We start from the raw sequence: 23,129 nt of genomic DNA, 5'->3' as shown, positions 1-23,129 counted from the left end.
TTACAAATATAAGAAAAAATAAAAAAAATTAATAAATAAAAAATTATAAAAAAATATTAAAATAAATTATTTGAATTAAAAAAAATATAATCATACATTTAAAAAACAAACTTTCCTCCACCCCCACGAACTTACCTAGTCAAAAAAATGAAAAAATGTCACGGGAGTGGGGAAGCGAATTTCGGCACAGAGTTCCTGTTGGATTGAAGGGACAACTCTGACAATAAACGGTTATGGCATGGGGAGCCCTCCAAAAAGGACTGGAGATGGCACGGATGTAGGGGTGCAAATTTTCCCCTGCATAGCCAGTGCTGTCGAAATCCTCCAATCTCAATTCTTCCTCCTGATCAAAACTTAAGGTCCATTTTGAAAGTTTATCCGCCACCTTGTTACGCTCTCTCCTAATGTGACTCACCTTAAAATTCTCAATTTTTTTTACTTCGTCTATTATCAAAGAGATGTAGCCCTGCACGTGCCACACATTTATTGCCCCATTTTTAATGGCTTGAATTATAACCAGAGAGTCCCCTTCTAGATGTAAGTTTTTGACACCTGCATATCTGGCCATCCTAATTGCTATTAGCGCCGCATTAGCATCAGCTTCATTATTTGTCCCTGTTTAAGCCTCTTAGCTCCACACTTGACTATCTCACTTTGCTCATTTTTGATAACAAATCCCACCCTAGAAGGTCCCAAATTGTGTTTAGCTGCTCATCAAAATTAACCTTAAGCCACCCTTCAGCTGGGGGTTCCCATTTTACACTTAATTGATCTTGCTTACTAGAATCTTTGACTGGCCTAGCCCCATGTCTAATCTTAATGCCTGGCCACATTTTGTGAATCCTTCCATCCTCTATTGTGTAGGGTAAAGCTACCGAGTAAGGCTGAGAAGCTACAGCCCCGATAACTTCCTCAATTGCATGATTTATTCTATCTTGTAACCTTCTATCCTCCCATTTGTCCATAAAAATTCTGCGGATGCCACTGTGCGGTGGACACCCGCACACTGCCAACATAAACCCCCGTGCAAACATTAAGCTCAAACAAAAAGAAAGACGAAGCCCACACAACCCCGCAGGCACCCGCACTAAATCAAAAGCCCGCAAAATAAAATGCAAACGGGAAAAACATAACCCCCGCAAACACACCAAGCAGCCCACGCAAAGGGAGTAAAAGAAAAAGGAGAAGGAACGCAAGGGAAAAAGAAGGCGAAGGAAACCCATAGCCGTCACGCATGAAGAAAGACACGCAGCCCAGCCCGCACAGCAACAACCATACACAACATAAGAAGGTCGTTATGAAGGTGTCCAACGATCGTACGATTTTTAACCAGAAATCAGTTATACCAGAGATTAATGGATTCAACAGGCAAACGAAGTTGGAAAAAACAGCTGCAGGCTTCCTCCAGTAGCAACCAGAGGGATAGTGATACCAGGGTTTTATTGTTAGGCGTACGTGTTGCAGGCAACACCATGGATGCCAGCGCCCGACAAAAGCAAAAGCAGAAAGCACCACAGGCTGCCATAAGTAGGAAAAATATGTTAACATCCCAGAACATCACCTTTGAAGGCTTGAATGGGTCGAAATGCCGGAAATGGTGGCAGGACACTCCCGACAATGATCTGGTGAAGCAAAACCTCCGTAAGGCAGAAGTGGAGTGGGCTATTCAGATGCCTGTGTTTCCTATCTGCGAGTATGAGGGTGCCCTACGGTTCATGGTGGACACCTTCGACAGACACACATGCACCAGCACTTTTGAATACCTCGGGAGGGATGTTACCATATCCTTCAAAGCGGGGGACTTCACGAGGGTATTTGGCATTCCAGGTAGACAGGGCAAGAAAATAGAATTGAAGGCTAAAAAGATGAAGCGGAAGGAGGAGCGGTGGATTAAATTAATCTCCAGGAACTTGACGACAGTAGAGCTGGACAGCATGGCTAATGCTACGAAGGGTTGAGGAATCCGTAAGACTTTCCTTGCAGAGGGCCACTGGCGGTGCATTATGGATGTCATCAAGAGCAGATTGACGGGGTCGGGTAGGGCGTCGGACATCGCCCTCCCTCAGATTATGCTTATGAACGGGTTGATGAATGGCATTGTGTATGATTGGTCCGCGTTACTCGCAGAGCGCATGTATGAGTTTTTGACGTTGCAGCATCGCACATTCTATATGCCCCACTATGCTATAGGATTGTTCCTAGAGGCCACGCGGGAAGCAGTGCCCGAGGAGTTGGAGGTACGGCCACAGGGACCGTTGGCAGTAGGTGAGCCTCCAATAGTGTATTGGAGGCACTTGGACATTGGGCACTCTTCCGCGAAGCGGAAATGGGTGGTAGATACGGCCTCGACCTTAGGGGAGCCTGACAGCGGGAGGAATTCTAGTAGTACAGAGGATTCAGAAGCGGAAGATGAGGAGGATGATAGCAGCAGGGCGACGGAGGAGCAGGTGCGGGTCTTGTTTGCCCCACCCCTGCTACCGATGGGCACGCCTGTGCCATCATCTGGAGTGGGCGGCACCTGTATTCCGGACTTCGGGTAGAGCCGCACGCCAGTTACACTGGGCCCCCTCCAGCACCAGGTAGCATCACCGGGCCCAACCACGGTGGCACTTACCGAGGACATGGCAGAGTCCGGGACGGAGGAGTCACTGCATCGGGTAGTGGTCGCTGAGGAGCAGGGGCTGAGAGAGGTGGTGAATACAGAGCCTCAGGTGCGGTTGGACATTGTGGGGACTGACGCAGTGGTGACTGTTTCTGCGTCTTTGTTGGAGGAGCCGACGACAGCGACCCATCCCCATGTCCTCGAGATGCGTGCCGACCTGTCGGTCGTGGCTATGGAGAGCTAGTTCACACAGCGATTTCAGATGACATTGGCACAACTGGAGGGAGCTGTTGTATTCTCACCGTGTCGAGAGACTAGAGCAGAGGTAGTCGACTTGGACGACTCATTAGGCGAGGCACATGGACTCGTAGTTGGGAACGAGGCAGGGGAGGTCGTCTCTGCTGTGCAGGCGCCAGGGGATGGTACACCTTTGGTGGCGGAGGAGGTACCTTCCTAGTAGGATGCAGTTGTGTCCGTTCCACTAGAGGCTTCACCGCCTTTGGCACAGACGGGGGAGGATATTGAGACCTATCTAGCTGACATGGCTGACATGGTGACGAGGGGTAGGCGGGTGGTGGCCACTGCCCAGACGCAAGCATTGCAACAGGTTGTGGTGGAACTAGAGCAGGTCTTACAGTTCATGTGGGTGGGCTGCTCGATAGCCTTTGCTACCTGCTTTGCGTCTCAGGGATGGCCGACTACTGAGACAGAGGAGATGTTCCAGGCTTGGAGTGTGTGTCAGCCCGTTGTGGAGAGTTGGGTGACGGCAATTGTTCGCGAGATTGAGCAGGCCTACCGGGATGCCTATTATACATTGCAGCATACATAGCAGGAGTCTGCGGTCCGCGAGGCTGCACAAGTCGCGTTGGAGAGGGATGTGGCCAGTCAGCAAGCCTCATGGGCAGCCGAGAGGGCACAGTTGTTGGCACAACTAGAGGTGGCCCGAGCAAAGACGGCTGGGACCTGAGTAGAGAAGGCCGAGGTGGAGACTCGCCTGGCGGCTGAGCAGAGTGTGAGGAGCCACGTGTAGCAGGAGTTGGATGCAGTCAGTGCCGAGCGGAGTCTGTTGCAGACTCGATTGGTCTGTATGACGGAGGCAGCGGATAGAAAGGAGGAGGAGTTGCTAGAAGCCGCTCACATGGTGAAGACAGCTTTGGAGAAAGTATTGGTGGCGGAGCGAGATGTGACTACATGCACTCAGTAGGTTTATGAGCTCCGTGCCCGCTTGGCGGCCCAGACACCGGCGTCTCAGCCTTCTACTTCAGGGACGCTTCCCCAGCCCCCTCCTTAGTTTTTCTGATGTGTATATTGTATAGATTGCATTATCTCCGTTTTTGTTGTTAGTCGCCTGGAGACGACTTTTCTTTTTGGGGGGGATGATGTTGGCGGCATTATTGTACACGAAACTAAGACTAGTTAATTATGTGTAACTGTTTTGGTTAGTTGGCAATCGAGGGGTGGCAGTTGCGGTGCGACGGTTGGTGCTCGCACCCCCTCGGTATCTTTATATACTTCGGAATGTAACTTGCAACACACAATTAGGAAGGGAATAACATCTTTTATACTTTGTCTGATATCTATGGCGTTAGTATTCTGCATTACGTGCTTCATGTTTTAAGTTATTCACTCGAGAGGGCAAACACATGGGTGTTCTTGGCAACAACCATGGTCTTCACAATGGTATCATGGCATCGGAGGAGCGCAGAGTTGTCCTTCTCCAAGATGGACTGAATTTCATGCAAAAAGATTTGATGTTTCATTAATATTTGAATTGAAGCAGCTGAGAATTGATCGCTCCTCCATTCATTATGAATCCTTATCTGCAAATTTGCAAGAACTTCTTCTTTTGGTATTAGCTCTCCATTTTGACTTATTATGTTGCAAGAGGCCTTTTCACAATGAGAGACAATATCTTGGAAAACTTCACCCCGTAATCTCATTGCATCATCAATCTCCTCAATGAGGGATTTAAGAACAAGGGCCTTATTTTCTAGAAGCTCTTCAAATTCCAAGTACATGACCTTGGAAGAGATGATGGCATGCTCCTATAGAACACTCAACTGTTGTTGGGGCATGGTACGCCAAATTGTCAAACTATCTTCAACACTTTCCAGATTCTTTTTGAAAGTATCGGAAGTCTGATCCAGTTTCTCTTCAACGGTTTCCAACTTAGACGTCATTTGAAAAATGTCTTTCATCACTTGTGCACATAGATTATGAAGCTGATCAACCCAAGAATCCAATGCTTGTACCTTTTGAGCAGCCCTTTCAACTACACGAATTGATTCTTGGGAACCGGAAGAACTTGTGGGGTTACTCCCTTCAGCAGCAGGTTTTGTAATTTTATGAAAAACTGCCATAAGTTGTCGGTTTTCTTCTTCTAGCTTGTCTTTCTTTTCTAGAAGTTCATCACACCGCTATACCAGTGAAGCTACATAAAACTGAGCATCATGTTTAATCACCTCATGCGTTTGCTTACCCAATTCCATCCTTGTAACTTTGTAATCAGCAGCTGATATCTCTTCAAGTGGCTTATCTGCAATGGGTTCAACAATTTCAGCTACCTTCATTTTGTTGCTGTCAACAATTACCCTAGAGATAGTCTTGGCCTTTTTAGCAACCTTGGGTCTAGATTGTTTAAGTTGCTGATAATCAAAGGCATCAGGTGAGATTTCTTGCTTTTTCCTTTTTGGAGTAAAAGAACTAAGCCATGGAGGTAAAGCCATCAACTCTCCTTCAGTAGCAGTTGTAGGTAGAGGAGAAGCAATTTTTGTTTGAACAACTGTGGTCATGCTAGGAGGAGTATCTGTTTGGATGGCGACCACGGTTTGCTCAATAACCAATGGGCATGAAGATTGCTTCATAAATTCTTCAAAACCAGAAGTGGAGGTATCAATCTTTGATAGCTGGATACAAGCAGGAATATCTTCAGGAACTTCCAGCACACTCTCTTGTTGATGATCAGGAGGCGGCTCGTATGCCGAAATAGGAATGGCATTCTGAGGAGACTCCTCCACCATTAAGTTAGGAGGAGAAAGGGGCGTCTCAATGGAAACTGAGGAAGGGATCTCATGAGGTGAATCCGAAGCTGGAGACTTAGGAGCATCATCAGATTGCTGCCCTTCTTCTGGATTATCAAGATCAATCACCTAAACATGGAAACATGACTTTTCCTTCACACGAACTGTCGCCTCCTCAGGAGGAAGCACTACTGCCCGACTAACTCGCAATTTGATCCTGGTGCCAGAAGATGATGTGCCTTCCTTGTTATCAATTTGAATCTCAGACTTACGTCCAAGAGGCCCAGTAGAATCATCTTCCTTTCCAACCTTGATTTTAGTGAGTCTAACACCATTACTTTTCAGCCAAGCGTTGGTGTTAGCCAAGATAGGCTGAAATCTCTCAAGGATGGATGTGCACTCCTTGTGTGACCATTGGATTAAAGGAAGTGGAGCTTCCTCAACTCTTCATGAAATATATTCAGGATCAAGTACATGCCCATCATCAATCATCCCTTGTGGAATATCCACTAAGTTCAAATCAACAACTTGCTCAACAGTGAGCCTGCAGTAATCCATCTTCAAAACTTCGACCTCTGTACGGAGATCTACCCAGATATCCTCAATGCGATGCACGTGCACGAAAGATTTTTTGATCTTCTCCTTCATACCCCGGTAATCAAAATCAGCTCTGGACTTAAACCTTTTGAGCTTAATTTCTTGCATCTCGGTCTCCATGGCCTTGGCTTTAACAGATGTGACGAGAATACCGGCCAATTTTCAATGGGTTTGTTGTAGAAATCCCCATTCCAACCTGATGTCTAACAGACTGATGAGTGTGGACAGCCATGATTTGTCTTCCCAACTCCATAAGAATGATCTTATCAGTTGGGTATCTAGGGGAGCATGTATGGCTGCCCACTATAGCATCCGACTTTCATATAAGTAAAGGTCGGGAATTGAAGAAACAGGCATCCATACTCATTCTCTCTTTTCCATGCCTCATCGGATACTCTTCTGTTTTTCAGATTCTTGTCAAACTGGCACATAAAATAACCGAAGAATGCATCTTGAATCCTTCTGAAATGCACTTTGCTGGGTCTCAAAGGTAGCTGATCATAATATTCCCATACCGGTATAAGTGAGCAATCACCCTTGGTAGAAAGACCAGGGAAATGTCTGAGTGATGCTGCCAAGTACACCAAATACGAGTTCATGTAAAAAGTCATGGTAGAAGGGACTGCTGCAAGTTGTTCACACAAGGCATCACTGATGACTTCTCCCCATGAAATGTGATGAGACTGCCTTATGAACATGATAAACTGTTACATCCATGGCTCAAAAACATTAGAATGTTCAAGGCCCATTATCCTGCTGAGGAGAGTTATGATGTCCCCAATCTCCCACTTGAAGTCACAATGGTACAACTTGGCCCACCTTGAGAAGGCAGCTCGTGGCTCATGGATCCACCTGTTGATATGACGTTTGCAGTCCTTCTCCCTTTTCACATAGTACTCAACTGCACTATCTTTGGAGATTTCCATGTAAACAGGTGCAAGAGGTATTCTGAAAACTTTCTCAATTGTGTCTGCGTCAAGGCGGATTATTGCTTCACCATCATCATTTTTAATGGTTCTTGTCTCCTTGTCAAAGTGATGGGCGCAAGCGAGAACAAATTCAGGTTCTAGGGCAGCCATTGGGAAAGAAGATGCGTGATGGATATGGCTGTCCTACAACCGTTGCATATTGCTATCTTGCGGATCCTCTACCCTCTTGAAAAATTCCTACATGTCCACATGCCCTATCTCTGTATCTCTTATGCGATCCAAAGGAGAAGAGACTTGAGAAGGTGAAACCTCATTTTGGTACTTGTCATATTTATACTTCAATCTTTTTTGGAATTGGAGATGACGACAAATCTGACATTGAAGGACAACCTGGAATATTGTGATGAAGACTTAAAAGTGTTAAGGCAACATCATAATTAGCTGCAACTAACATTTTTCCTTCTTCAAATGGGAAGAACTTCAGCTCTTGCACTTCACGACTTTTGTGAGAGAAAAATGGGAAATAAATGGGAATGGGGGAATCTTGACTTTGACCAATTTTGGATCTTGGGGAAATTTTTGCAAGTATACAAGTTGGAAAGGGCATACATGCAATCAGATTTTTAAAACCTAAATGCAAGCACACTTGTAAATTTGCAAATGGAGAAATCGGTGGAAAATGAGGATTAGACTTGCGAAAAATGACGAAAATGGAAAGTACGGATATAGGTGACGTGAATGGATAAAAATGGGAAGATTTAGTAATGTCATTTTCATGAAAATGGGAAGAACTTTCAACATGTAATCCGGTTCTTAAAACCCAATTTTGAAAGGATGGGTATTTCTCATTTTTGCAACTTGGAATTTTAACCAAAAATGGTTAAATTCTTTTAACCGTAAGGGAAGAACAAAGATTTTCATCCAACTTGTAATCAGGATTTAAAATCCCGAATACAAGTAAAGAGGAAAAATGGGGAAGATCAATGCAATTCAAAAATTGCTTATGAAGGGGGAAAATCTCTCTCACAAAACCGATTTTTGGGGCAAGAACAACATATTTACAAATTTACAACTAGAAAGGAAAATAAGAAAACAAGAAAACAAGAAAATGAAACAAGAAAAGAAAAGAAATCATACCTTGTTTCAATCTGAAAAAGCCTCTCCAAAAGATGATCAATCTTTGGAAGAAAGAAGAATATCTCTTAAATAGAGACAAACCACAATCCCAAACCCTAGCCACGTTTAGAAAAAATGTTATTTGCAGCAAGTTGCGGCACCAAATGCAAGTAAAAAGGCCCAAGAAGGGGGCGAATCTACTCTAAACTTCAACACCTTACCTCAGCAAGTAAAAACGACTTAGGAGGTTGGAGATTTGTGGCGATTTAGGAGAGAAAAACGTGGTTTTGGGAAAAACGTGTTTGCATATTTGACACCAAGAAACCTGTTATTGAATTTTCATACTGATTGCAATTTAGTGGAAAATTCAAGTGCCAGGCATAAGGTACATTTTTTGAAAAAAGCCTTGATTATGGTATTCAGTTTCCTTTTAAAAGATTACAACTACATGGAGAAAATTTTAGATCTTTCAATTGTTTTCAACTAAATAATATTTCATCTTTTATACAATTGGAAAGATTAAGAGAAAGTAATCTACTGAAAAAATGTTTCCCTCACACAAGACCGTGAGAGTGATCTTTATTTTCCTATGCAAAGGAGAAATGCAAAATTAAATAATACAAACGCATAGAAAAGATGAGAAGGGAACCAGCCATTGCCTGGGGGTATATGGCTGGCCTCTGGCTAGCATAAATCTGTTTCTGCTAGTGTAGGTCTGCAACCCCAGTGTCTCCTAGCCTCCAATTGTCTCCTAGTCCTGAAAGAGTGAAAAGAAGTATGTGTTAGATCCAAGGGATCCAAGCAATGATTGATTAGCTCCTAATCATGCCTATCCATTTATACTATTCAATCATGATGCCTATGCACATGTTTTTTGATGGTTCAAGAAACAAGAATGGTGCAGGCGCTGGGGTAATGCTTGTTTCTCTTGAGCAGGAGAAATATTTCTTCTCTTTTAGGCTTCAATTTGGTTGCACTAACAATGTCGCCGAGTATGAAGCCTTGATCCAAGGTCTCCAACTTGCACAAAGCAGAAAGATCAGATCTCTGCAAGTATTTGGAGATAGTGAGTTGGTTGTTAATCACATCCGAGCCCAAAGCGTAACAAATAACAACCTACTCAAATCATACAAACACAGGGTTTGGGATTTGATTGAAGGATTTGAGGCCTTCAATATCCAGAGCATTCCTAGAGGTCAGAACAAGCATGTTGATAGGCTTGCAGCGGTTGGTGCTCAGTTCGACATACCAGCGCATGTTGCACGGGAGAAAGAGCAACACATCAGACTTGTTGTGAGTCCTGCTGTCCCGGACAACCAAGTGAATTGGCAAGTGTTTGAAAGCGATCAACAGATCGTCAACTTCTTGCAAAATGAAGCAGAGTTTTCTGCTAAAAATCAGTCCAAGTTGCAAGACCAATATGGAGATCAAATCATGCAGCTCAACTCCAACAAGTTGCCTAAAGGTCTAGTTACCTTGGAGGGCATTTTCAACTCAGATGATTAGTTGAAGAAGAGGATGAACTTGGCTGTAAAGAGGGTTGATTACAAGCTAGTTGTTGTTGCTGAGGGTAGGTCCTTGAACTTGGGCAAGGTGTGTTCCTCAACCGAGCAAGAGGCCTTCGTTGAGCTTTGCCAACAATATGATGACATAGTTGCTTGGACCTATGAAGACTTGAAGGGTTTTGATCCTAGCCTAGCCCAGCATACCATAGAGCTAAAATCGGATGCAAAGCCAGTAAGACAGAAACAAAGGCCAATAAACCCCAAGATTGAGCCACTAATGAGGAAGGAGTTGACCAATCTAATAAAAGCCAATATCATCTTCCCTATCAAGCACTCCTCCTGGGTGGCCAACCTTGTCCCTGTAAGGAAGAAGAATGGGGAAATCAGACTATGTGTAGATTTTAGGGATCTCAATAGAGCATCCCTCAAGGATCACTATCCCCTTCCCTCTATGGAGCAGATTCTCCAAAAGGTCAGTGGCTCAGAAAGATTTTCATTCCTAGATGGGTATTCAGGCTACAATCAGATCTTGGTCCAGGAATCAGACCAATACAAGACTGCATTTACTACTAAGTGGGGCACCTATGCTTATTGTAAAATGTCCTTTGGGCTAACAAATGTAGGTGCCACATTCCAAAGAGCAATGGACATGGCCTTCAAGGGTGTATTAGCAAAGTTTGTACTTGTATACCTTGATGACATAACTGTTTATTCGAAGCATGCAACTGACCATCTTGGTCATCTTGAGCAAGTGTTCATGAAATGCAGGGAGTATGGTGTGTCCTTGAACCCTAGCAAGTGTGTATTTGCTACTGATCAAGGAAGATTGCTAGGACACATCGTATCCAAGGAGGGTTTGGCCATTGATCCAGAGCGAGTGGAGGCTATTCTTTCTCTTCCACTCCCCAGTCACAAGAAAGGATTGCAAAGTTTCCTTGGTAGGATCAACTTTGTGAGGAGGTTCATTCCCAACCTTGCCACCATGGTAAAACCCCTCACTTCCATGTTGAAGAAAAACTTGGTTTTCAGTTGGACCAAGGAAGGAAGGGCCAGTTTCAAAGAGATCAAACAAGCAATTGCTCAGGCCCCTACCCTCGTCAATCCTAATTATGAAAGGGATTTTATCCTCTATACCTTCGGAGGAGAATCCAACATTTCAGCTGTCCTAACATAGCTGAACGATGACAGGTTGGAGCAACCTATTGCTTTCTTTAGTGAGGGGCTAAAGGACTATGAACTTAGATATAGCTATGTAGAGAAGCAAGTCCTCACTGTTGTAAGGGCATTAAAAAAGTTCAGGCACATGTTGTCCAACAACTAGATCCAACTCTTAGTTCCGCATGCAAGTGTCAAGGATTTCCTTCTAAACAAGGATATCAGTGAGAAGAGGGCTGGGTGGATAACCAAGGTCATGGAGTATGACATCACCATCAAGATCACCAAGCTTGTAAGAGGCAGGGGCCTATGTGAACAACTTGTCTCATCTTCTGAGACTACTTCAGAGGTCGCCCTTATGTTACAAGAGGATCAACCAACTGACAACAACACTCAATTCAGTTGGGTAAGTGACATGACCACCTTCTTAATGGAAGGTAGATACCCCCAAGGTCTGGACCGGACCAAAAGAAGGCATTTCAGGTTGCAGTCCATTCCCTATGTCTTAGTGAATGGCACTCTTTTTCGAAAAGACTCCAATGGAGTCTTACTAAGATGCATCGAGCAAAACCAAGTCAGCAGATTGTTAGAGGAATTTCATGATGGCTCTTCAGGGGGCCACTTCTCTGCAAGGACTATGACTATCAAAATAATGAGGGCTAGTTATTACTGGTCATTCTTATTCAGTGACTCACATAGATGGGTGAAGAGTTGCAAGAAATGTGCTCTCTTCTCTGGGAAGCAAAGACTAGCTGCCCTACCCCTTCATCCCATCCAAGCAGATCAACCATTCGCCCAATGGGGTTTAGACTTCATTGGCATGATAAACCCACCTTCTAGTGCTGGCCATAAATGGATCTTGGCCGCAACTGATTACTTCACTAGGTGGACGGAGGCAGTTGCATTGAGGGATGCCACTGAGGCCTCAGTGTTAGAATTCCTTGAGGGAATTGTGACAAGATTCGGTGTCCCCTCCACCATCATATCAGACAATGCCAGGGCATTTTGTGGAACCCAAATCAGTTCTTGGGCAGTTAAGCATGGTGTATACTTGAAGACATCATCCAACTATTACCCTCAGGGTAATGGCTTAGCTGAATCTTCCAACAAGAACCTCATCAGGATAATTAAAAGGACAATTGAAGACAATTAGAGGGCATGACACACTAAGTTGAGGATAGCCTTATGTGCTGACAGGGTCACACCCAAGCGAGTAATTGGTAACTCCCCTTTCATGCTAGTATATGGGAAGGAAGCAAGACTCCCAACTTCCCTAGAGTTACCCTCTCTTGAACTAGTGCATCAGCTAGAATTAATAGAGAATGATGCGACGACAGTAAGACTAGCTGAGCTGATGGAGCTGGAGGAGGTTAGAAGTCAGGCTATGCATACACTTAAGACTCATCAAGAGCAGGTTAAGAAGGTTTTTGACAAAAAGGCTACTAATAGGGTCTTCAAAGAGGGAGACCTAGTTCTCAAGTGGGATGCAGACAGAGCCAAAGCTGGGCGACACTCCAAATTTGATGCTATTTGGAGTGGTCCATATGTCATCACTAGTTGCAAGGAGGCCAATGCATTTCATCTCTCCAATCTTGATGGCGAAGTTCTTCCAATCCCAGTGAATGGGATTCATCTCAAGCCTTGCTTCTAAAGAGGGTGTTGATGACTATGTAAATATTAGACTAGAGGTTGTTTTGGTTTCATAAGTGCTTATGCACATGCCGCATTCTCCTTAAGAGGGTGTATGCTCTAGTTTTCAGTTTTCCTCCAAGTGATGGCACACACATGTTTGGGTCTTCCATGACTCAGTGCCCAATGGATGCTTAAGGCTTCTAGACTTCATGCTTAGCAGGCAAGCATCCCGCAGAAATCGTCAAAAATGTTGTCATTTTATGACACCCTTGGTTCATCAGTGAGAACCGATTAAAGATATGTTCCATGGACCAGCGCTGCCCAGTTGATCAAGGAGAAAAGCAGTGAAATTATGGTTTGAAGTGTTGCTTTGTCAGAAGTTCCTTGGCCCTCTCTTTCTCTTCTTCGGAACTCCGGAACCCCAAGGTTCTGGGTTTCTTTGCCTTAGCCTCTTTCTTTCCTGCCCCGGAACCCCCAGGTTCCGAAGTTCCCTAGTCCTTCAACCCGGAACTCCGGAACCCCCAGGTTTCGAAGTTCCCTAGTCTTCAACCCCGGAACCCCAGAACCCCCAGGTTCCAAAGTTCCCTAGTCCTTCAACCCCGGAACTTTGGAACCCCCAGGTTTCGAAGTTCCCTAGTCTTCAACTCCGGAACCCCAGAACCCCTAGGTTCCGAAGTTCCCTAAGCTTCAACCCGAGAACTTCGGAACCCCCAGGTTTCCCAAGTTCCTTGTCCAACTACGGTGACCCCGGTCTCCGAAGTCTTCTAATCTTGCTTCTGGCTTGCAACACTTCCGGATGGCGTGATCGACACTCAAGGCTTTTAATGCTCCGACAGTTTTGGTGACTTATGCACTTTTTTTGTGGAGCCACAAGGGTGCATTTAATGTTTTTGGCAGGATTTCCATCAAGGGAGGTATGGGGCCATGCTGGGTGACTTATGTCATGTCTGACTTTGGAAGGTCAGTCAATCTATCTTCCTCAGAATTGCCTTTGGAGGTATGGCTAGGTTGCTTGCATGTACAAGTCAGGTGCATGCACTTCCCTGCACTTCCAGACTGACATGCAGAGGTCATGATCACCATTGTAACCCATTTTTCTATATAAGGCTATTAAGCCTCATTGTAAAGGGTTCTCTCCCCGCTGCCTGGAGTTTTCTCATGCTCTCCTCTTCTCTTGAAGACTTGTAATCTTGCATTTCTGCAACTGTAAGATTGGCGTTTGGCTTTATGATTAATTGAAGAACACTATTCTTGCCTTCTTTCAACCTATGTGTGTTGTGTATGCTTTCTTACCTTCATCATAGGTGCGTGTTGTGGCTCTTTCTCTTCATATATGCTGTGTTAACTGGTTTTTTGAGTGTGACTTGTGGGAATCCTTCTCCCCTCTTGGCATTCAGTGGATTCTAACCTTCATCTATGCATTGGGGTTACTCATATAACTGAAAGTTGTGCATCTTCAGGGTGTTTCAGTTAATTACTTGTGTCATTTAGGTAGGGAGAGGAACTATCTCTTCTTGGTGCATCACCTCCCTTGTTTCAAGCAATTTCTCTCTTCTCTTTTCCTTTGCAAGTTGTTAAGGTAGGCTCAGGAATTAGCTTTGAAGTGTTGAGTTGGTTCAATACTTGCACCTAGATAGAGAAGGAAGCCGGCCTTCTCCGGAGATTCAATCCCCATGCGCAAGGTCCCACACTTCGAAGTTGTTTCAATGTTTCCCAAGGTTGCTGAGTTGATAGCTCAACAAGGGTGCAAGCTTTTGTGATAACAATAACCTTTTGGAATTTCTGTCTCATGCATGAATCACAGGTTATGCATTGTGATTTATCAGTTGATTGTTTGAGAAAGCCATTTTTTCCTTTCAATTTTCTAAGTTAAGATCCTTTGCATAAATCATTTTTGTGATATAAATCAGAGGTGCTTTTGAGTAAAACAGGTGATTTTAGAAAGTTTTATGTCATTTTCAGATCAAATTGGTGTATCACTTTACTTAAGTTTTAGTTTTTTCCATTTTTCTTTTTAGTTTTAATACCTTCTCCCTTTTCCAAGCAAAGTTTCCCAAGTTTTATTAGAATAGGTGATCCATAATGTTTAGGAATTGGCCTATCCAGAGGTCCAATCATTCCAGTAGTTTACCCACAAACTTATGATTGTTCCCATGTTATCCCAAAGTGCTGAGTTTTTAAAGACTTAGTTTTCGGGTGCACTTTTGGGCATTAACAAAACCAGCAATCCAAAACCCTAGAATGACGTGATATGTGTGGGCAAATGCATGAGAATAGGGGAGAATCCTAAACGGCTTGCATCTCCAACAAATCTCCACAAAAATTGCTTTGAAATCTTCAACAAATCCTTTTTTCTTGCTGGTCAGGTTTTTGAAAAAGATGAACAAGTTCGATTTTGCATGTATTGGAGAAAATCGGGTTTTTTGGATGAAATAGCAAGTTTAAAATTACACTTTTTCATCAATAAAGCAAAATCGGGTTTTAAAAATGAAATTACAAGTTTAAAATTCACCAAAATGCACTTTAGAGAGAAAATTGGGTTTTTTGGGCAATATAACAAGTTTTAAATGTCACTTTATTTCAATTCTAGGCAAAATCGGGTTTTAGAGAGAGATGTGCAAGTTACATTTAACTTGTAAAGGGAAAATAAAATCCCTACAACAAGTTTTAATAATTTGCACATATGTAATAGGGGTTTAAAAACCCTATTACATGCAAAAACCATTAAAGTAGGGGATTTAGAAGAGAATTGCAAGTTTACTTGTAACTTAACCAAAAAATCTCTATTTTAACCGAAAAAGCCAAAAAGCATCAAGGGGGAAATAAAAAGCAAATTACAAGTTTTTATTTTTCAATAAAGTGCACTTGTAATTAGTCAAAAATTTCCCTACAAAGGCCAAAACAATGGAAATCATTAAAACTTGCAATTCAAGAGAAATTTCCTACCCGCAGTCAGGGAGAAAAAACCCGAAATTGAAGGAAAGACATAGCAAACGAATCCAAAATGTGACGAAATTCGAAACACAGTTCGAGGATGGACTGAGGATTAAGCTAGTCCAAGGATTAGTCGAATTATGCCTCGGGAAGCATGCCATAGAGTAAAATTTTCATTTTTTCACAAAAATTTCATGTAATGGTCCTTCATTTTTGAAAACAAAAATGAGGACAACAGTTTTCAGCATCTTCAAGTGCAGATTTTAGGGATTTTGGGAAAGGTATATCAGAAAAACTTTCTTCCAAATTTTTCCTCCTTTCTAATCTTCTCTTTGCTGCTACACAATCTTAAACTGAATTTCCATTCTTTTAAGTGATTGTTTTCCACTTTTCAACATGCCAATTGTTCATACTCTACATATACCCAAACAATGAAGAGGAGGTCACTTTTCAGCAATGTATCTGCTCGAACATGTGAAAGACCCAAAATGGTATTGTTAGACACTTTACACAATATACAGGATACCCTACTTGGTCAAATGAAATATCTCACCTGATGAAGAATGTGGGTGACAAGATCAAAGAAAGCTTTTTAGAGCTTCCAAAGTTGTGGGTTGTGAATTTGAGTGTTAGGAGTACCTGGTACTGAAATTTTCATTATATTTACAATTCAATGGAAAATTTAAGTACCTAGGCAAAGATTACAGTCACATAAGTGAAATCTTTCAATTGTTATTTAATTTATTATATTTTATATAGTTGAAATGATTACGAGAAGTAATCTACAGAACAAAAGAAAGGATTACGAGAAGTAATCTACAAATAAATTTTCTCTCACACAAGACCGTGAGAGTAATCCTTACTTTCCTATGCAAAGGAGAAAAACTTAATTAAATAAAGCAAATGCATAGAGGAGATAAGAAGGGAACCAACCATTGCCTGGGGGTATATGGTTGGCGTAAGTCTGCTCTTGAAGTCGTAGGTCTGCATTTTTGGAATCTGTTCTCTTCCAGTCTCCTCCTTGTCCTGTAAAAAATCAAAAGGTGAAGTGGGTTAGATCAAAAGATCTAAGCAATGACTAAATGCTTACTCATCTTACCTATACATTTGCATCATTTAATCAAGATCCCCTTTACAGGAAAATAAACATCTTCGAAGACAAGTAACAAAAGGTCATCTTCATTGCTTGGAGAATTAGTATTTTCTAACTGTTTGTTTAATGTGCAGAGACAGGTAGAGAATTGCAAATTTCAGAGGGTTTATTATGAGTGGGGTTAAATGAGGCTCCCACAAGGGTTGAGCCCAGCTCATAGAAACCATGGCACAATTTCAGAGGGTACTTGCAAGTGTATACAGGAAGCATAAGATGGTGTAGAGGCAGCCATGAAGATGCAGACAGAGGCAGAGGAAAAAAAGAAAGCCCAAGTTTTTGGAGTCTGAAGGGATATGCCAAGCAAATATCAATATTGCAAATGGAGAGAAAACCACAGTTATTCTGGAAGTTACAGTGCCTTAAAAACAAACAAGCTCAATTGATGGGTCCTCTTTGCACCGCTCAGCGACTTTAAGTCTTGAAGGATCTAACTTGAAATGGAATCAGTTTATTGTTAAACACTGTGAAAAGGATAATGAAGAAAGTACTATGACAAATGTTGCAGCAGAGAAGGGGAAAAGAGAAGATAAAGATAATGTTTCACAAGATGTAGTTGCAACAGTGATACTTTGCATACTAGATGTATGACTAGCACCCCAAAAATTTTCACTTCAAGGAGGCTGTCAACTAGTGGTTTCAAATATGTAAAAGATGGGAATGGAAAGCAACCTGTTAGTTTTTCAAAAGTAATAAGTCATGCTTTGGCTGGTGAGAAGATTAGATGGAGTTTGCACATTGTAAGATCTTACAAAGAGACAAGGCATTTTTCTTTAGACTGAAATGCATGCTGTTTAAAAACCCCAAATTTCCTTTTAAAGCAGAAAATGAATTCTCAGAAAATCTTTTTCGAAAAATGCAGAATTTTCTTCTATCGGTTTCAGCAAGGAAAAACCCCAAATTTTCTTTTCAAAATGCAGAGAACCCAGAACATGAATTTACGGAATTCCTTTCAGAAGAGTGCGGAAATAACAGAAAACCATTTACGTTTTGTGCTACGAAGATTTGCATAATTTTCGTGCAGAAATAACAGAGAGGGTTTCGTGTAAAATGTAGAGTTTTCCTTCTTTTAAAAATGAAAAGCAAAACCTACAGATTCTGTCCAAATTTCAGAGATTTCTTCCTTTGAAAATGAAGATTTTTTCGAGCAAAGGGAAAGAGAAAACAAAAAAAACCACCAACAGAGTTTCGTGAAAAGGAAAAGTGTAGGTTTTCGGAAAATAAAGTCCACAAATGCTGTCCGAATTGAAAGAAAATCCACAGAAAATGGAAAACCCATGCATAGCTGCCTGTGCTAAAGGAAGCTAATAGAGTTTCCTGGAGAAAATGCAAGATCTTGTGCGTGAAGAAAAGTGCAGAGAATTGCAGGAAAAGACGAAATAAACCCATTGACGCAGCTTCCTTCAAAAATAGCAGAGATTTCTTCAAAAAAGATAAGTGAAAACTCATACAAAAGGTCAAGTTTGCAGTTTGAAGCTTCAAAAATACCTTTCATATTTGCGAATGAAGGAATGCCGTTGTTTTTAAAGGAGACCCTATGAATTCCAAGAATGGAGTAGACCGAGTGATGTTCTAGATAACTGCCAAAGAGAGGAGTCAACGCACAAATCCTGTTTCCATCTTCATTTCAAACCCTAGCAGCTCGGCCCATTTACCTCTTCAGCGATGAAAAAAGCGAAGTTACAATGCAAAATGAAGATTATTTTTTAGGTTTTCATTGCTTTATTCTTTCTTCATCTCTCTTTTTCCCATTTTAATGGGATTGCATTTTGTTAAACAAGGAGATTAATATATGGTGGTCGAGTTGTAAACTCCCACTTATATGTTAGATAATGACTTTGCCTAGCCGTGGGGAGGCTTTAAAATCCCTAAGTCTTTCTAAGACTTATCAAATTTAAAAGAAATTAATTAATTTTATATTTATTAATTATATCAATGTTGAAAAAAATTGGTATTTTCTAGCAACATTTATATAATTAATAAATTTTCAATTAATTAATTTTGTAGTAAATTTCCTAGCATTGTTCTTAAAAGGAAATTGAATTTTGTGCATCTTTCAAACTCTAGGATTCAACACCTTTCATCCATAGACACATGAATAATGTAAAATGAATATTTAACTGGATGGGTTATAAATCCACTTAATATTTATTATAATTGTGTCTTTAAAATCATTCCCAATATGCACATGGAAGGAAAATATTGAACCTTAGATAGGTGAAGTTATCACAAGAATTTGGGGTCGAATTTGGGCTTGGAATGCAGTTATTTATGAGTTTGGGCTAGTTCTCCAGCAGTTAGAGCTTGATTTTGAGTATTTCATGGGTCAACCTTCAGTTGACCAAGTGTTTACACCTGTTTTCACACAATTATGCAGAGTTTGAAGCCTTTTTGTGGGGGTTCCTTTCCCTACTCGGATTTGAAGATATTTTTGACTTGGAGATCACTCAAGGAGACTTTCAGTTGAGCACTAGTCATCTTATCCTTGCCTTTGGAAGGCTTTTTGCATAAAGGAAGGAAAGATTTCAGTTGGTAGAGGTTCTGGATTTTTTTTCTCAAGCCTAGCTGAGTTTTCTTTCTTGTAACCATTTTGCAGTTCTGACAAAAAATTTCAATAAAGATATCAGTTTATGCCTTCTCATTTCTGAGTTATTTCATTGTGTGATTGAGAGTAATTTTCATTTTTGTGTTATTTATCTAATAACCTTCTTTGAAGTTTCTGTCTCACGCATGAATTACAGGTCATGTATTGTGGTTTATCAATTTAATTGTTTGTGAAAGTCATTTCCTTTCAATTTTTCTGAGCAATAATCCTTTGCATGAAACACTTTTGTGATATGAATTCAGAGATGTTATATGTGTAAAACAAGTGGATTTAGAAGAGTTTTTCTGTTATCTTTTAGATCTTTTGGTGTATCACCTTATTTATGTTGTTAGCAGTTCTTTCATCCTTTTTCTTATTCCCTCTCCCTTTTCCTCAAAGGTTCTTCTTAAGGTCTTGTTAGAGTAAGTGATCCATCATTTTCAGGAACCGGCCTATCCGAAGGTTCAATCATAATAATGGTTTACCCACAGACTCGTGATTGTTCCCATGTTAACCCAAAGTGCTAGGTTTTAATAGCTTAGTTATCGGGTGCACTTTTGGGGCTTAACAGTACCATCATGCTAGGTTTTTAGTAATCATTAAATGATTCACCAATTTTAAAGCAATGATTTGCTTCAAGATCATGGAGGCCACTCATGCAAATTACTATCATTAGTAGTGGCTATACTAGGCAATTCTCATTTCCTCTTATGTTGTATTCTAGGCAATGGATGGGGACCTATGTTTAGGTTGCTTTTGTTAGAGTTACTTTTATTAGTTCTTCTAGGATATTACTTGCTTTAAGCTATTTTCTTTCCCCTTTTCTTGTGGTTTTTCTGTGCTCATTTAACCATGGGCACTGATTTGCCCTCCTAGCCATAGACAATTCACAATTGTCTCCCCCGAGCACTATATATTCAATCTGCAATTGTATTCCATTGTTATATATATTTTTTGAATGAGATCACACATCTCATTATGTATATATGAGAGATGTCTATACACCAAGGGTCGCCACTCTTCCAAGTGGCACCAATTATTACATTATTAATATAATATAATAATTATTGTATTATCATATAATATAATAATTATACATTATAATTATAAAATTATTATATTATCACATAACAATATAATTATATTATCTCATAATAATAATATAAATATAATCACAACCTTTGCGATATCAATGTCGGCCTGTGGATTCCGACCACAGCTACAATAAAATCAACACTCCCTCTTAGCTAGGGAGGAATCCTTCTTAACCTTTAATAAGTTACATCACTTCATTGTGATGATTGTCCACAATGGCTACATCCATATGTGGAAAGGAAAGATATCACCTCACTGTGATATCAAATATTATGGCTTATCCACAAATATCACCTCACGTGATATCCACCATAGATATCTCCTCATGTAATATCCACCATAATGGCTTATCCATAGATATCACCACATGATATCCACCAATATGGCATATCCATAGATATCACCTTACGAGATATCAACCATTATTGTGAGATTGTCACCTCACAATGATGGTAAGATGCACAAGTGTTCATCATTGTGAGATCGTCACCTCACAATGATATTCACCATGGCTCATCCAGAGGGTAAACACACTAGTACAGGAAAAAAAATCATCACAGACTCTTTCACGTGGTATTGTCATGGCATCACACACATGACATCCACCATGAACCATATCAGAGGGTGGAGATAAGGGCTTTCACCTCAAGTCTCCCTCAAAGAGAAAATGCATTAATAAGAGTTTACACTTTAAACATCTTTCTCAAAGAGAAGAATGCATTAGTATAAAATGTAAATATATATCAATGATGCTGAGATTCAATCTCAACTAGGGCTTCATTCTCTACCACTCCAATCTTTGTCTCGAAAACGCACAAACTTCACTTTGGCAAGAGGCTTGGTGAGAATGTCAGCCATCTGATCATCGGAGCTAATGTACCTCAACTAAATAGCATCCTTTTGCACCATATCTCTAATATGGTGATATATGATCTCCACATGCTTCGACCAGTCATGAAATACAAGGCTGGAGTCTTCATTACTCTTGGTGAATCCCAAGCACTTCAAGTTTCCATCTATCCACGAATATCATGTCTTAGATGTCAGCATAAAGGCCTTTCAGCCTACATGTATGGGACTCCATCCCATGAATCATAGTTCTCTAACTGTTGATCATTAGAGAAACCATCTTGACATGGTCCACTCCCTTTGAACCAATATGACCAAGATCCTTGGAAATCAAATGAAGCAGATCCTATGGCTGCTCCCTCCGAAGCTCCAAGTACTAACATCAACCTCCTGTCCTTCTTGTCCAAGGTTGTCTCAGTTGGTTTGTTAGACTCCCTCTGATTGTTGATTCTTCCTCTTTCAAGAAACTGATTGGATTCTTCCTCAGGGTTCATCTCCAATATCTCAACGATATTATTCACTTTTCTATCATCTTTGATTTCAAATCTGCCATGCTTCACAGGGAATGAATGTAGTCAAAGTCTAAGACCACGATTTGAACTGGATGATGTCAAGCAGCAGAGTTTGCACAAGGATGGGAGCATTTCACAACATACGAATCAGGCTGTAAGATATTCCCCCGGACAGCCTCTGGTAAATGCGATGTTCTTCTTCCACTCTTGTGTTCCCAAGTGTAAGGTATAACAGCTGAGAGGGTGGTAATGATTTATTCCGTTATGGTTGTAGCTTTTAGTAACTATTGCCACGTTTTTCTTAATTGTAGCCTTCGATACTTTACTCTCAACTTTTAACAAAATTCATTAATCCCAAATAGATCGCACTTCTCTTTGATTACTTTATTAACTTGCATCCTTTCAAGGAATCGAATACTTTAATAAATTACCAACCCCGTCTATTCATTATGCACCTCATCATTATTCAAACTCTTTGTATTTTGTTTATAATTAATATAAACACTTTCTTTGTTTTGACAAGTCATCAAATTAAAACAAGTGGCAATTCTTTGAGAGTCTTCTTATCAAAACGTGGCTTTACACAAGATCGCACCCTTTCATTTCTGATTTGACTTTTGATTATCATGAACTAATTAGAGTCTTCACATCCTTAGTCTTTATCGCTGTTCATGAAGTAGCACAAGTAGAATTCCACGATAATCTCCTAATTCATTGTAGACTCGATGTTTACCAAAATCATCTTTGTGCATTGATGCTTTTGAAAGTTCTAACATTAATGTCGACTTTGTAGTCGCTGCCTTTGCAAATACAACTTTTATTGACACTGCTGCAATTTCAAAGTCGCTGATGTCTTTATTATGGTCGCTGTTGTTTCTACATATTAATATGACCATATTGACTGCTCCTTGTATAGTCACTATCCCTTCTTTATTTTGATACGTAATAATCTTCTAGATTATTTGTCGATGCAGATATCTTTTCGACTCTTTACAAGGAGTTGCTATTGTTTTATCGGGTCTATCTTGGTAATCTTCTGGATGTAGAGGTGCCTCTCTGTTTGTTTGGCGATGCCTCTTCATAACCGCACCTTCCCCTAACGTGGATTAATTTGATTACTCCCTTAACAAGTTATTTTCTTTTTGCCAACCGATTTGGGAATGATCTAATAATATGTGTAATGCAATCTGCTGTATGATACGATTGGGGCAAGATGCATGATTACTGAAATTGTGAAGTCTTACATTCGTAAGACAATTTCATATCATGGTTCTGCTGTCAGATCAGGGGCATGACAATGGATCTAAAATTTTTGGAAATGTATGATTTTTCTGTATTTATAGTGAAACAACAAATATGATAGTCCCAAGGACAAGCTGAATGCTGCTATGGCAGCCTTCACCAGCGCTGTGACAATGGGCAGCAAATAACAGGTCCGTGATCAGCATC

The 23,129-nt window shown here is 41.0% G+C and overlaps 1 protein-coding gene across 2 annotated transcripts in view; it reads left to right on the top strand.

Moving 5' to 3' along the window:
• Window positions 1-23,129, top strand: part of LOC131032470 (phosphoglucan phosphatase LSF1, chloroplastic) — a 185,850-nt gene that overhangs the window by 11,593 nt on the left and 151,128 nt on the right. The gene's annotated exons all lie outside the window — the stretch shown is intronic.

The sequence above is a fragment of the Cryptomeria japonica genome, chromosome 3, assembly GCF_030272615.1.
Source record: "Cryptomeria japonica chromosome 3, Sugi_1.0, whole genome shotgun sequence".
NCBI classification, from domain to species: Eukaryota; Viridiplantae; Streptophyta; class Pinopsida; order Cupressales; family Cupressaceae; genus Cryptomeria; species Cryptomeria japonica.
This window is presented reverse-complemented; position numbering and strand designations above follow the sequence as displayed.